The following is a 15282-nucleotide window of genomic DNA, read 5'->3' as shown; positions in this document are numbered from 1 at the left end:
TAGACTTCTAACATTGACATACAGACATTTCAAAGTGCGCTTTTTGTTTGTAGTAACAACTTGCTTTTCAGTTCATAGGGATTATTTTATATACCGATGACTCGGAGGAATCTCTGTTCTACTTCACTGGCTCTTCCCTAACCCTCTGGTTGTGCCCCATTTCCCCACAAAGGAAGGAGTAATTTTCAAAGGGAAATTTGCCATTTACCTGCAGAAATTCCTTTGAAAATTGTCCCTAAAAGAGCATGAAAAGCTGATTAGCCTGGGGTCCATTCATTATTACTATGTCCCAGAGCATGCTAATGCTTCCAAGCATTTTTTACATTTTATCCATCTTTCTTTCTCATGTAGACCTCCAGTGATGGATTTTGTCTCCCCCCCCCCCCACCAGCAGAACACTGTCCCCCATGGACCTACAATTTTTTCCCTCTTCCCCATTCCCCAACCAATATAATTCTCACCCCCTCGCTCCAACTAGTTCCCCAGTTTTTTCCCTTCAACTCTCCCTCACAACTGCACATATTGGGCCGGATTTTAAAAGCCTTACACACACTGGGCCTATTTTATGAAGGCCTGGCGACATGCGTAAAGCCCTGGGACGCGCCTAAGTCCCAGGGCTTTACAAAAGGGGCGGTCTGGGGATAGGGGCGGGGCCAGAGGCCTCTGGCACAGCGGCTATTTGCTGCTGTGTCAGAGGACCACGTGCCAGCAGGCTGCCGGCACATGCACAGGTCAGAGGGGGGGTTAGAGTAGGGCTAGGGGGGGAAAGGTTAGTTTAGGGGGAAGGGAACAGGGGAAGGCCACGGACGTTGGTGCACGCAAGATGCACTAGTGTGCACCCCCTTGCGTGCGCCGACCCCTGATTTTATAAAATGCGCGGGCATGTTATAAAATTGGGCGTACATGTGTGCGCGCCGGGTATCGCACGCACATGTACGACCGCACTTAGGTTTGAAAATCTACCCCATTGCTTTGTGCTAACAGCAGCACCAGCATCTGACCCAGACCTTTGAGGTCATTTGAGGGGAGGGCCGGTGGGAGGGAGAGAAAGATCAGAAGAACAGCTGGAGGGAGGGGTTTGGGAATCAAATCAGTTTTGGAGGTTCACGGGGAATGGGATGGGATGGGATGTGAGGCCTGCAGGGTGGCAGGAAATTTGTTGTTGCAGTCAGAATTTTGCTGCCCTAAGCACATAAACCTGTGCTTAAATCCAGACTGGGGAAGTGCTCAGGAGGAAGCCCTGCCATCGGCCTGCTGCACATCAGGGGAGCTGACCTGTGAGAGTCGCTGCTTCCTGACCTCAGCTGGTGGAGTCAGGAAGAGATAAAATAGCGGCGTGCAGCAGCACACCACGGCTGCCAGTGCCCTTTTTGCAGCTTTTTTTGTGCGCATCTCCTCCCTGCTTTTGTGGCTTTGGAAGTGTGAAGGCATCCCCATCTATGTTTCACGTAACCCCTTCTCCATCTACACAGTTGACTCTAGATGCTTTAACTTTTCTAGCCAAGCTTTGGGCTCAGTGGCACTTGGAGTAGCTTGCTTCATTCTCTCTGAGCCCTGAAGGCCCTATACTACCTATGGCTTCACGTTTGCCTCACAGGGTCCTGGGGGACAGGTTAATGAGTGCTTGATAGGTTCGTCTCCTTCTCCACCAATGGGATATTGTGTTAACATCTACTCTGAGAGGCTCAGTAACTATTAAACCTGTTACCATTACTTTGAAAGCCTTATAGAGCGCAATAACCAATTTGGGATCAGCGCTTTCTTCCAAGAAAGACTTTGTGTTGGGATCATTGAGTAATCTATAAGCCCAAGTCAATGAACGTTCTTTGCAATTTTCTGAGCATGTTGAGCAATTGGAGTCTTTAATTAAAGGTAATCAATTGTTGCATAGGAAAATTGAGAATTCTGGTAATTATGTCAGAAGATTTAATTTGCTTTTTTAAAATTTTTCCTATGGAGATGCTTAGGTTCTAATTGGATTTTCTAGAGCTTCCAAAGAGGTGATACTTGATGTTGCTAAGGTATATTACATTTCTGATATAAAATTTTAATCTGTTTCGGTAAATGTTCCAAATTATAAAAAGGTTTATGATGCCTCATTTGATCTTTCTGGCTTCCTTGAAGATTCTGGTACATCTGCTCTTGATAGGGCAATTTTATTGATTGTATATGCTCGGGAAAGTGATATTCAGTGGAATTTACATCTTTTTTTTTCTCATGTATGAGAATCTCCTTTTCTTGGGCAGAAGATTTCATTTTCCCTGATGTAGTTAGGGAGACCCAAGCTTTGAGGAAATTTTTTTGAATGCAAAACAGAGGGTTTTGACCCTAAGTGCCACCTTTCAGTTCAGGTTTCCTTGCAGACATGTGGTTAGATTTCAAGCTGTTAACTACATCTTTTACAATCCTAACCAGCTAAAAGGATTTTTGCAAAATAGGTCTGCTGGTTTTACTTTAAATGCTGTCATGTACTATATGTTTGACCTATTCTTTTTTTTTTCTATTGGCTAAATGTTTCCTTGTTACTATATCTTTTGAAATCTCTCCTCTAAATGTATTGCTGACCGTTTATTTTCTTTACAATTTTATTTTCATATTTGATTTTGTCTTGCAACTGCTGTAGTGTTTCCTTAATCAAGTTTCTTAAATGTTACATTTTGAAAATTAAGTAAACAAAAAAAAACAAACATACAGGCTTGTAGGCATCTAATTCACCTTTTTTCTTTTGCTATTTCTCTGACCAGCAACCCATATAAGAAGGTTTCTATATGTTGCTATGATTTATGCCTCTTTTTTAATTTACAGTCTGTGTTGAAAATTAGACTGTGGACTTTACTCAAAAAGGATGTTTTCCTGTTCTGTGTTCATTTTTTATTGAATAAGGTCCTATGTTTTGCTCTAATTCGTAAACAAATATTCAGCACATTTAGGGATCCTTTTATTATGAAGCCAGTATTCTCCACCATTTGGCCGGACAAAAGGCAGCATTTAAACATCCTGCTGCATCATAGCCAGATAACATGTTATCCAGCAAAAAATGTATTTGGTTAACTTGAGGGAGGGGCGGGCCAGGGTCATTCTGAGGCGGAGCCAGTTATCCAACTTAGGGGGCCATTTTTCAAATCATGATGGGCCATTATCATGACTTTAACATGTAAATGAGAGAAAGGGGAGGGGTTAGGGCAGTGGCGTAGCCAGAATTGATTTTTTGGGTGGGCACAAGGTTAACATGGGTGGGCTGTAGGCATGCAGGTCTACTAGTTGTTTTTTTACTGATAAATAATGCCAAATTATGCAGCATAGCATTCACATCTACGCCTAAGTATGAGGTTTACTTAATGATACAAACATAATTCACGGTGATTTGTGGTACTTTAGCCTTCTTATTATTACGATTTTATACACGGCTCCTACCTGTCCATAAATTTTGAGAGAGCGGTTGTGTTGCTTATATTTAAATTGCTAACATCTCAAAATATAGATATATATTTTTACCTTTGTTGTCTGATCTTTGTATTTTTCTAATCAGTTGGTCCTGGTCTCTTTTTCCCATTTTTTCCCTTATAGCTCATTTCCTAATTCCTTTTCAGTGTCTTTCTTCTATTACTGTCTTCTTCCCTTCTACACACACACACACACACACACACACACACATACACGCTTTCTCTCACAGACTCCCTCTCACACACTCAAGCTCTCACTCTCATATGCTCTCCCCCCCCCCCCCCAAAGCTCACATTCAAGTTCTCACTTTCTCACCCCTCCCCAGGCTTATATTCTTATGCACACACAGACGCACATCCAGGCACCCATTCTCACCCACACACATAAACCCAGACTCCCATTCTCACCCACAAACCCATGCTCCCAGTCTCACCCACACATATTCAAGCTCCCATTCTCATCCATACATATACACATTTAAGGTACTATTCTCACCCACACATACACACATTCAAGCACCCATTCTTATCCACATATTCAAGCTTCCATTCTCACCCACCCACACAAACCCAGGCTCTCATTCTCACCCATATATACACACATTCAAGCTCCCATTCTCACCCACAAACCCAGGCTCCCATTCTCAACCACACATACACACATTCGAGCTCCCATTCACCCACATATTCAAGCTTCCATTCTCACCCACATACACACCCAGGCTCCAGTTTTCACCCACACACACTCCCATTCTCATCCACACATACACATTCAAGCACGTGCACAGCTTCCGCTTTCTCCCCCAATGCAGGAAGATCAGCTGCCTCTCCTGCTGCCACCGGACTCCTGCTATCTTCGGGCGTCGGGCCGTACTGCCCGCCGAACTTCCTGTCGGGGGGGGGGAGCGGAAGCGCAGCGCACAACGTCCGCTTCCTCCCTCACCCCCCCCCCCCAAGCAGGAAGATCGGCGGACCATACGGCCCGACGCCCGAAGAAGATAGCAGGAGGCCGGTGGCAGCAGGAGAGGCAGCTGATCTTCCTGCATTGGGGGGAGGAAGCGGAAGCTGCGCGCGGCGCTTCCGCTCCCCCAAACAGGAAATTCGGCGGCCGTTTGGTCCGAGGATAGCAGGAGAACGGGTGGCAGCAGGAGAGGCAGCTGATCTTCCTGCTCTGGGGGAGAAAGCGGAAGCTGCGCGCGGCGCTTCCGCTCCCCCCTGAACAGGAAGACCGGTTGGCCATACGGCCGCAGCAGCGCTTCCCCTCGTGTGCCGTGATGGCGCACGAGGCGTGGGTTCTCTTGTTCGCTGTCGCGGGGATGGGATCCCGCGACAGCCTTGCAGTTCCGGTGCCAGTTGGGTGGGCCTGGGTCTAAGTTGGGTGGGCACCTGCCCACCCAGGCCCACCCGTGGCTACGCCACTGGGTTAGGGTGTGGTCTGGGTGGGATAAAAAAAAATTTTTACACCCGTACCGCTGCGGGCGATTGTTATACACGTTATCGCCCGCAGTAGCACCGGAAATAGCAACACCTTTTGCAATGGCGCTATGAGGGCAATAGTGTGCGGCGTGGCTGCAACTGTGGTGCGCCCACAACTGCAGCGGGTGAAAACGCAACGCCGCAATGCAGCCGGCTGCACACTACCCCCCCCCCCCCCCAACTCCTTTTCTGGCCGTGGCTCATTATTCCACTGTATTTATAGCGGAATGATAAATCCTACAGTAAGTTAGCTGGATAAATACTGATTTTCAACATTATCCAGCTAACATATGGGCCGATACAGTACAGTGGGCTCTGACGGAGCGCACTGTTAACCCGCCATTGGATGCGCATTTTCGACGCACTAGCATTACCCCTTATTCAGTAAGGGGCCGAAAACACACGTCCAATCCCCCGAACCTAATAGCGCCCGCAACATGCAAATGCATGTTGATGGCCCTATTAGGTATTCCTGCGCGATTCAGAAAACAAAATGTGCAGCCAAGCCGCACATTTTGCTTTCAGAAATTAGCGCCTACCCAAAGGTAGGCGCTAATTTCTTCGGGCACCAGGAAAGTGCACAGAAAATCAGTAAAAACTGCTTTTCTGTGCACCCTCCGACTTAATATCATGGCGATATTAAGTCGGAGGTCCCGAAGGGTAAAAAAAAAAGGAAAAAAAAATTGAAGTAGGCCCGTGGCTGTCGGATCGAAAACCGGACGTTCAATTTTGCAGGCGTCCGGTTTCCGAGCCCGTGGCTGTCAGCGGGCTTGAGAACCGACGCCGGCAAAATTGAGCATTGGCTGTCAAACCCGCTGACAACCAGCGCTCCAGTCCAAAAGGAGGCGCTAGGGAGGTGCTAATGTCCCTAGCACCTCCTTTTGCCTGTTTTTTTTGCCAGGCCTCATTTAAATACAGAATCGCGTGCACGGGAGAGTGGCTTTTGTGCGCGCCAGGAGAGCGGACGTTCGCCCGCTCTCCGGCGGACTTTACTATATCGGCCCGATAGCTGGATAAGATTAGGAAAGCTGAAGAACAGGTCTAAAGTTAGCCAGATAAATTTATCTGGCTAACTTTCTCATAGCTTGGTGTACTCAGCCTGCACCATCGAATATCCCGGCTACATTTATCTAGCTTACTTTCTTAGCAGGCCAGTGGCTGAATATGGACCTGTATGATGTAACTCTATTCTAACAGTGAAAAGTGTGAGGAAAACCAGGAATAGGTTGAAATCTTATCTTGCTTGACATGAGGCTGAGAGCAGTGGGACAGAGAAATCAAGAGTCTCTTCAGCATTTATCTACAAAAGGTCTCTTAACCAGAGAGTGATGCGTAATCTCTAGCAAAGCCACGCAACCAATCACTGCATTCCATTTCTTTCAGCCAATTTATAAGCAGATAGGACTGCTGTTGAAGATAAGGAGGCTCATATCATTCAGAGCCTTAGGTCATCCCAGGCTTCATATGATCAATATGAAGTTTTGCAGGGGAGCCGAAGCAGTCCGCAGATCACGAGGGAAATAAAGCTTGAAAGTTTAATCAGTATCGGCTCCTCAGATGCTGCACTGTGAACAAGCCGGGGTTTATTAAATGAGACATCAACAAGGCCAAGAGAAGGGAAGCCGACATAGAAAATGACGATGGGAGGAAAAGCAAGTAGGAGCTCATCTCAAGTGGCATTTTATACTTTAAGGAAAACTATGACCAATGCTGTCTCAGTGTGAAGGAAGAAGGCAAACTTGCAGGAAGGATGAAACATGAACGAAGCCAACAACAGAATGAAGTATGAAAAAGGGACTATCAAGAAGGAAAGGCTAATAGGTACTACTTTTTTATTTTCATCTTCTGCCCCATCACTGTTGCGTGTGGCATATACATATATTAAATAAATAAATAAATAAAGAGCCAATTCAAATTCAATATTTATTTTAAAAATGTATAAAAACAAAATAATGGTATTTAAAAAGAAAATCAGGCTAACACACATCCCTAGTACTTTCCTTTCTTCATTTGGATATCTGTGGCTAGAAATGCCTCTCTTAAATCAGTCCCTTTTGCCAACTCAAAGCTAGATTTTAAGACCTGTGAGTGCGTGTCCATGTACGCGCGCTACCTAGCACACGCACATGGATGCCTGATTTTATAACTTGCATGTGCAGGTGCGCGCATGTTATAAAATCGGGGGTCGGCGCGCGCAAGGGGGTGCACATTAGTGCAGCTTGCGCGTGCCGAGGACTGCGGCCTTCCCCGTTCCCTCCCAGGCCGCTCCAATTTAGGATCAGCCTGGAAGGAAACTTCCCTACCCCCAATCTATCCTTTCTACCCCTTCCCCTAACCTTCCTGTCCCCTAGCCCTATCCTAACTCCCCCCCCACCAAAAAAAGTTATCTTACCTCTTGCGCCTGCTTGTGTCGGGGGCCTCGAGCCCTGCACTGCCCCGCCCCTCCCCACCTCTTTTCTTCGGCCCCGGGACTTACGTGCGCCTGGGACTTTATGCTCGTGACCGGACCTTATTAATATAGGCCCGGCGCACGTAGGGCTTTTAAAATCCAGGCCTCAGTGTGTACTGTGTGTATGTACTGGAAGACAACTAAAATGCAGTCATTTCCCTCTGTTCAAGGGTTAACAAAACACTTTAATATACATTAATGCTCTTATGGAAAGGGTCATTATGGTTTAATAGTGATGCCATTTGTTACATACATTGGACTAGATATACAAAAGTGCAATGATTTTGGTAGGTTGCTGCAGGATACTTACCGAATTATCACACAAAAAAGGGCAGTCCTCTACAAAGTTAAGGATATGCAGAAATATTTTGCAGTATTAATGTGCCGTACCATAATTACCACACAGTAAGGAGAAATAACCTTGATAATTGGGGGTGTGTGGAGCAGGGGTGCTATCATTTCATTTTTGTTGTGTTTCATTGGTAGGGGTGGTTTTGCTTTGTTTACAACATTTTTTTTGTTTTGTTTCATTTTGTATTAATACATGCTATTTTACAATAACATGCACTAAAATATTTTAATGTGTACTATTGGCAGTGTGCACTAAAATCAAAACCCTTGCTGCCAAATTTAATAAATGCCCCCTCCACCTCCCCCAAGGCTTGCTGCCACCTGCCCCATCGCCCCAGATCTCCATCCTCCCCTCTGGCTTACCCACTAGGCATGAGGTCCAAAGCTGTCAGAAGGGATTCTCAGTCACTCCTGCCACGTCACTAATATATATTCCAAAATGGTGCTGGCTGACCCACAGGGATGAGAGCAAGCCCAGTGGGAAATCTAGAGGTGTAGGTAAGTTTTTGTTTTAATGTCAATCTAGATGTATGCATTAATGCAAACTATGCTATATTTAAATGAGCTGGTTAGCATAGTTTTGCATGTTACCAACTCATTCAAATATTTAACACAAAAGTTAATGTTCATCTTTATGAAAATGTGTTACCATTAATGCAAGTGTATTAACATCAACTTAATGTGCGTTGGACCAATGCCATTGCATCAATTTAACAGTAGCATTAATGCTAATAAACATTAATAAATAGACCTCTATGTGTTCCTGAGTATCTGTCTGCATATATACAGGATTTAAAATGCTGTATTGACATAGAAGAAAATGCATTTTGGATGCTTTCAGATCATCTGCCTGTTCTGCTCTGTTTCAGCTGTGTGTATGTTTTTTACAGGATTCTTCTAGCATTGATAGCGAGATCCTTATTATAGGTGCTGGTTAATAATGACATGCTGCATAATTTATTTAAGTTCTTGCTTATAAAAGAAAAACACAGGTGACTGAGGTGAAATACCTTGTTTAGAAAAGTAACCTGGGGCAGCCATTTATTTGCTGGTGAAGTGACAGGCAGGAAATTAAAGAAGCAGGAGAGGTTTGATTTCAACATTATATGAAAACAGACAGAGAGCCTGGGAAATTGGGGGGATGTTATTTTTTCATATTCAGGTGAACATTTTGACCTAATTTTAAGCAACTTCTTTATTTTTTTCAAGATGCTTTTGCCTTTCATAACAATAGGTTGTGAATAGAGTAACGATTACACATCCACAAGTAACGCAGTAACAAGAGCAAACACGATGAAAAGAATGAACTAGTAGTATTTGCAGAGAATGACTAAGAGTCATTAACTGGTGGTATCCATTCTTGACAGAGAGCGATAGAAGGTTATATGTGCCTTGCAAAACTATATCCGAGATACAGAGAGAAACGGAAAATGCCCACAGCCAAAGTGTCTGGGAATCCTTGGCCCCACACCTTAACCATATTCTGTCATAGATCGAGTGGCCTACTCCAGGCTACTTAACTCTTTCTGGTTTTCAATTAAAATCATAGGAACCAACTTTTCAAAATGAACGGGAGTGCTAAAATCAACAGAAATGACCCCTCCCTGGACACAGTGATGGAGTTTGCCCAATACTGGGGGTTCTCAAGCACCCACTACATCCACAGAGCTGGCACCTATGCGAGTAGTACGCACAGCCTCAGTTTTCGAGCATGTGCTGAAGTTTCAGGAAAGCTCTTCACCCTGTAAAAAATATTGCTAGCTGCAATTTTTATGGGTTATCATAAGGATTAGGGATAACTGCACAGGAGTGACAGTTACTACCTTAAGAAAATTGCTGGGCAGACTGGATGGATCACTTGGTCCTTTTCTGTCATCATTACAGTATTACTATGAGTTCCTATGGTAAATTATTCCACTGACTTTCCACTGCCTATGAAAATGATTTCTTCCTAATATAACCCTAGTCTCACTTCTTAACCATGGCTCATGGTACAGGGGTCAGGGACAGGCGAGGGGGTAGAAAAGGCTTTTTACTTCATCTGTTCAAACCTAACCCAGGCTAGTTGTGACCAAAATCCATTACCATGAGAAGGCAATTTGGGGACCTATGAGAAATGCAGTGACATAGAAGAAATGAGTGAATGATCTAACTAGGTGATAACTGCAGAGAACACTTAACACCATCATCATAAATAAGAACATACGAACATAAGAAAATGCCATACTGGGTCAGACCAAGGGTCCATCAAGCCCAGCATCCTGCTTCCAACAGTGGCCAATCCAGGCCACAAGAACCTGGCAAGTACCCAAAAACTAAGTCTATTCCATGTTACCATTGCTAATGGCAGTGGCTATTCTCTAGGTGAACTTAATAGCAGGTAATAGACTTCTCCTCCAAGAACTTATCCAATCCTTTTTTAAACACAGCTATACTAACTGCACTAACCACATCCTCTGGCAACAAATTCCAGAGTTTAATTGTGCGTTGAGTAAAAAAGAACTTTCTCTGATTAGTTTTAAATGTGCCCCATGCTAACTTCATGGAGTGCCCCCTAGTCTTTCTACTATCCGAAAGAGTAAATAACCGATTCACATCTACCCGTTCTAGACCTCTCATGATTTTAAACATCTCTATCATATCCCCCCTAAGTCGTCTCTTCTCCAAGCTGAAAAGTCCTAACCTCTTTAGTCTTTCCTCATAGGGGAGTTGTTCCATTCCCCTTATCATTTTGGTAGCCCTTCTCTGTACCTTCTCCATCGCAATTATATCTTTTTTGAGATGTGGCGACCAGAATTGTACACAGTATTCAAGGTGCGGTCTCACCATGGAGCGATACAGAGGCATTATGACATTTTCCGTTTTATTCACCATTCCCTTTCTAATAATTCCCAACATTCTGTTTGCTTTTTTGACTGCCGCAGCACACTGAACCGACGATTTCAATGTGTTATCCACTATGACGCCTAGATCTCTTTCTTGGGTTGTAGCACCTAATATGGAACCTAACATTGTGTAATTATAGCATGCGTTATTTTTCCCTATATGCATCACCTTGCACTTATCCACATTAAATTTCATCTGCCATTTGGATGCCCAATTTTCCAATCTCACAAGGTCTTCCTGCAATTTATCACAATCTGCTGGTGATTTAACTACTCTGAACAATTTTGTGTCATCTGCAAATTTGATTATCTCACTCGTCGTATTTCTTTCCAGATCATTTATAAATATATTGAAAAGTAAGGGTCCCAATACAGATCCCTGAGGCACTCCACTGTCCACACCCTTCCACTGAGAAAATTGTCCATTTAATCCTACTCTCTGTTTCCTGTCTTTTAGCCAGTTTTCAATCTTCTTCACTGCTGGTGGGTTAGGGTCCATCAGCGGCCACCCAGGCCTCTTCTTTTCTTCGTTGCTGGCAGGCTAGGCTCCTTCAATGGCACAAGGCTTGCTCTCCTTCTCCTCCTGCCGCTGTCGGGGTGGGCTCCACTGGTGGCACAAGGCTTGCTCTCCTTCTCCTCCTGCCGCTGACGGGATGGGCTCCACTGGTGGCACAAGGCCTGCTCTCCTTTTCCTCCTGCAACAGCGGGGCCTCCTTTTTTTTTGTTGCCAGCAGGGTTTTGAACCCTGTCAATGTTTAGCTAACTATTTAATCTGGTGGCAAAGTGAGGCGGCCACCAAGTGTTTGGGGGGGCACTTTTTGCTGCTTCAAAATGTTGCCGCCCAAGGGGGCCACCTCACTCTACCTCATTATAGCACTGCCCCTGTGCGCCAGATACTCTTGCACTGGCCCTTTCTGCCTGCTAACCTGTCTAGCTGCTTTTATAACAACAGAGGTCTAATCTTTCCAGCATCCTCCATGGAGATGCTAGTTTAAGTGTTGCATTTTGTGGACTGCAGGCTAACCCAGCAAACTGCAGTCCTTACCTCCAGCCGTGGGCCAGTCATGCATTTGCCTGGCCTGGGGAAGCCCCATTAGGCCACCACACAGCAAGGTGCTGCTCCCTGTTGTGGCAGAAAGCCACTGTTCATAACGCAGCAAGATGCTGCCAACCCTAGCATGGCGCCTTCCCCCAAGCGTGCGCGCATGTCACCCTTTGGCCTTTAAAGGAAATACGGCGGGAAAAGCCCTGTAGCCCCTGAAGTAGTACGAGTTGCTTCTATGTCTGTCTTCAGTTCCTGCATCTGTCTTCAATGCCGGTGTGTGTCTTCAGTTCTTCAGCCAGAGTCCTTGTCTTCATCTCTTCAGTGTCTCCCTCATCACCCACCTGTTCTTTTCCATGCCTTCCTGCCCTGCCTATCTGTCCCGCCTTTCCCTTCAGATGGATACCTGGTTTGAATTCAGCCTGATCTCAGACACGTTGATCTCTACCTGGCACTGACCACTGCCTGCCTCTGGATAAGTTTGTCTAATGCCTACCACTGACCTCAGCCTGTCACCGAATATGCCTGACTTTCATCTTCTCTGACCCAGATATCTTACGACATGTCTCGCTACCTTCAGCAGAGGCCCCCACCTAAGTCCTGCCAGCCCTGGGACCCAAAGGCTCAACCTAAGAGGAACGTGGGCTGGTAAAGATGAAGCTCCAGTGGGCCTCTGCCTCATCTGGGTCCACCTGCTGATGGTGGGAACGCATGGCTCCTCTCTGAAGGTTGTGCCAACACCACTTCTGTCCAAGGGTCCATGAACACAATACTAAGAATGGTGCATCCTCCCTCTACTACTTATCTCCTGTTCCTAGGTAAAAGAATACGTTTTAGGAACTAGAGCCATATAATGGTGACCAAAAGGTTCAACCCACAATCTAAACCCTGACAATAGGACTAAACTATGTACTTGAGCCTTGTACTAACAGGTGGCACTAATGTATACAGAGGAAAGGAGAACTTCTCCCACCCCACCCTTCAAAAGCCACCCCCGGCCCGCAAAAGGCAAGTAAGTTTGGGTTATAAAAATGAGTATATAGATCTGGGCCATCTGGAAAGCCTGCCCTGTGCTAGCAAGGCTATCGGCTCTTTAGGCTTGGAAATTGGCTAAAAGAGGAGTCCTTAGTCTGCTGTCGAACCATCTGCCCTATAGTGGCAGACAGCTCTGGCTAATTTATTGAATCTTGTGACAAAGACAGTGCCCACAATGTAAATACTGCTTCCCCTGCTCTCACTTTTAGGCTCAAGTACCTGCCCAACCTCGACAATATAAATCTACTAGATAAATGAAGCTTGACCGACGTGCCGCAAATGCGCAGTAGAGAGCAACTCTACCGCGCATGCGTGGGCAGCACGTCGGTCAGAACTTGCCAGTAACAAAAATGGTGCGGCAAGAAGCAGTAGCGGCGGCAGCAGCAGCGACGAGCAGTAGTGGCTGCGGCGGAGCACGCAAGGGAGGGTATGGACCTCCCCTGGAGATCTTCCATCTGCGCCATCCGGAGGGGGAGTGACTGAGGGGAGGGGGAGAGAGTGAGGGGAGGGAGGAGAGAGTGAGGGGGGAGGGGAGGGGGAGGGGGGAGGGAGACTAGAGGGTGAGGGAGAATGAGGGGAGGGAGGGGAGAATGAGGGGTAAGGAAATGGACTGAAAAAAAATGTTAATGTAGCCCGTTGTTACGGGCTTAACGGCTAGTATACCATAAATAAAGGCAAACAACATACAAATTATACATGCTGTAAGAACATACGTGAACTCAAATGGCATAAAGCTGAACTAATACAAAAGGAACTAACTGCCCAAACAGCAGGAGGGTGAGAGAATTCATGCAGTGCTCCGCAGCCCGGCCTAGCCCATGGGAGGAAGGAGAAAGAGACCAGGCTGACCACTGCCCATACTTTTTATCCCCTTCAAGCTGCCACTAATGAGCAGTGATGTCCCCACCCCACTCCCTCGGGAGATGAGCAAGGTGGGAGGTGGGATCCCCTCCCCAATTCCATGGGGCACCGGCAGAGGCGTGTTGGCTGTCGGTTCTGGCACCCCCAACCCTGAAAACCAGGAAATGCCAGCACATGTGGCAGAAAGGAGTTTCTTCCAGCCTCCCCCCAACCAGCAGTGGAAAACTAAGGGGGGGACGGGACAAAACGGGCATCTGGTTACAAACTGCACTCATACATGTGGGTCAGTGCCATGTGTTCATTTTATCATGGACACTGCAGGATCACAGAAGATGCTGGAAAATCACATAAATTGATTCAATAAAATAATCGAGCAGCAGGATGATGAGACCACCATGCTCCTCAGTCCTGGACTTTTGCTCCAAGCCTATGTCCTTTGGTGGGGCTTTCTTATCTTCAGTTGTTGCTCTTCATTAAGGTATGGTTCAGAGGTAGGAGTAAGTAGGAACCCTGAGTTTTCTCCTTATAGTCTGGGTCTGCATCAGGTCTAGGACCCATGGATCAGTTTGTAGTGCAAGCATTTCAAGCTGTTTCATCTGCCCTGGATGCATGGTTGGGGGTCCCCTGGGTTAAATCTGCATTAATGGTGTCCTTGAACAAGACATCACTAAGTCAGGGGAAAACAAGCCATCTGCAAGGCCCATAGCAATATCTGCAATAGAGATGTTTGTTTACATGGTTGCAGACATTGATACTTCCCGGTCTGTACTGACATGAGAAGCAGATAAGGCAAGTGTAGAAGACACATAGTTGAGGTAAAAAATGCTGTGGGGAAAGGCAGAGAGTTCCATTGGAGGGGCTGCTAAAGCCAGGATGGGTCTCTGTGTGAGCTGGATAGCAGGACATGGAGGACACATACTTGACTCAGGTTCTCTGACAGAGCAGTTCCTTTCAGCCAGATTTAAGATGAAAGGACACAGGGCAACAGATTCCCTCCTTCCTCTCCCCTTGGAAAGCAGAGGTCAGTCCAAGTTTTTGGGCATCTTCAGAATTTATTGTCCAAGGAGCGTGTCTTTGTTGCCTATGCCTAAATCTGGCCCCGGTTCCTTTGGATAGTGACCAGATGCTTTAGAAGCCACCCAAGTCGGTTTCTGTGTAATCTAAAATTATCAATCAGTCTGATGGAAATTTGGAAGGCAATTGCCAGTCTGGATTAATCCTTCTCTGGTAAAATATTTGACTTGCTCCAGGACCAGGAAATTTGGGATCATCAAGAACATAGTAGGCATCTTGAAGTAAAAGTGGAGAAATTCCAGGATACTTCATTAACCTTATTTAAGGACACTAAGATCATCTCTAATAAACTTGAACTTTTAGAAAACACAGGAGAAACCTACGTTTTACTAACTTTCATAAGCTGTCATCAGTGTCTGCTGTAGATATATCCACAAGGTATCTGTATGAGGTGGTTAAGGTAGCTCCTGAGGCAATACCTCCCTGGTCATTACAGTTTACCTTCTACCTCCAGCTAAAGAAGAAGAAAGTCAGGGAGGACAGTCAGGCGAACACTCTTCCATTGTCTTTTGACAGCGTAGACATTTCTGCTTTGTTGGAAAAGTCTGCGGAAACTCTCCCTTGATCGTGAACTTTGCCTTGGAGTTGGATAGAGACTGGATTCTTAAAATTGTTCTTCCAAATTCATAAATCTAAAGAAGCGAGTATTTCCTGACATGACGAGGG

This window comes from Rhinatrema bivittatum, chromosome 4, assembly GCF_901001135.1.
Source record: "Rhinatrema bivittatum chromosome 4, aRhiBiv1.1, whole genome shotgun sequence".
NCBI lineage: Eukaryota > Metazoa > Chordata > Amphibia > Gymnophiona > Rhinatrematidae > Rhinatrema > Rhinatrema bivittatum.
Note: the sequence above shows the minus strand (reverse complement) of the source record.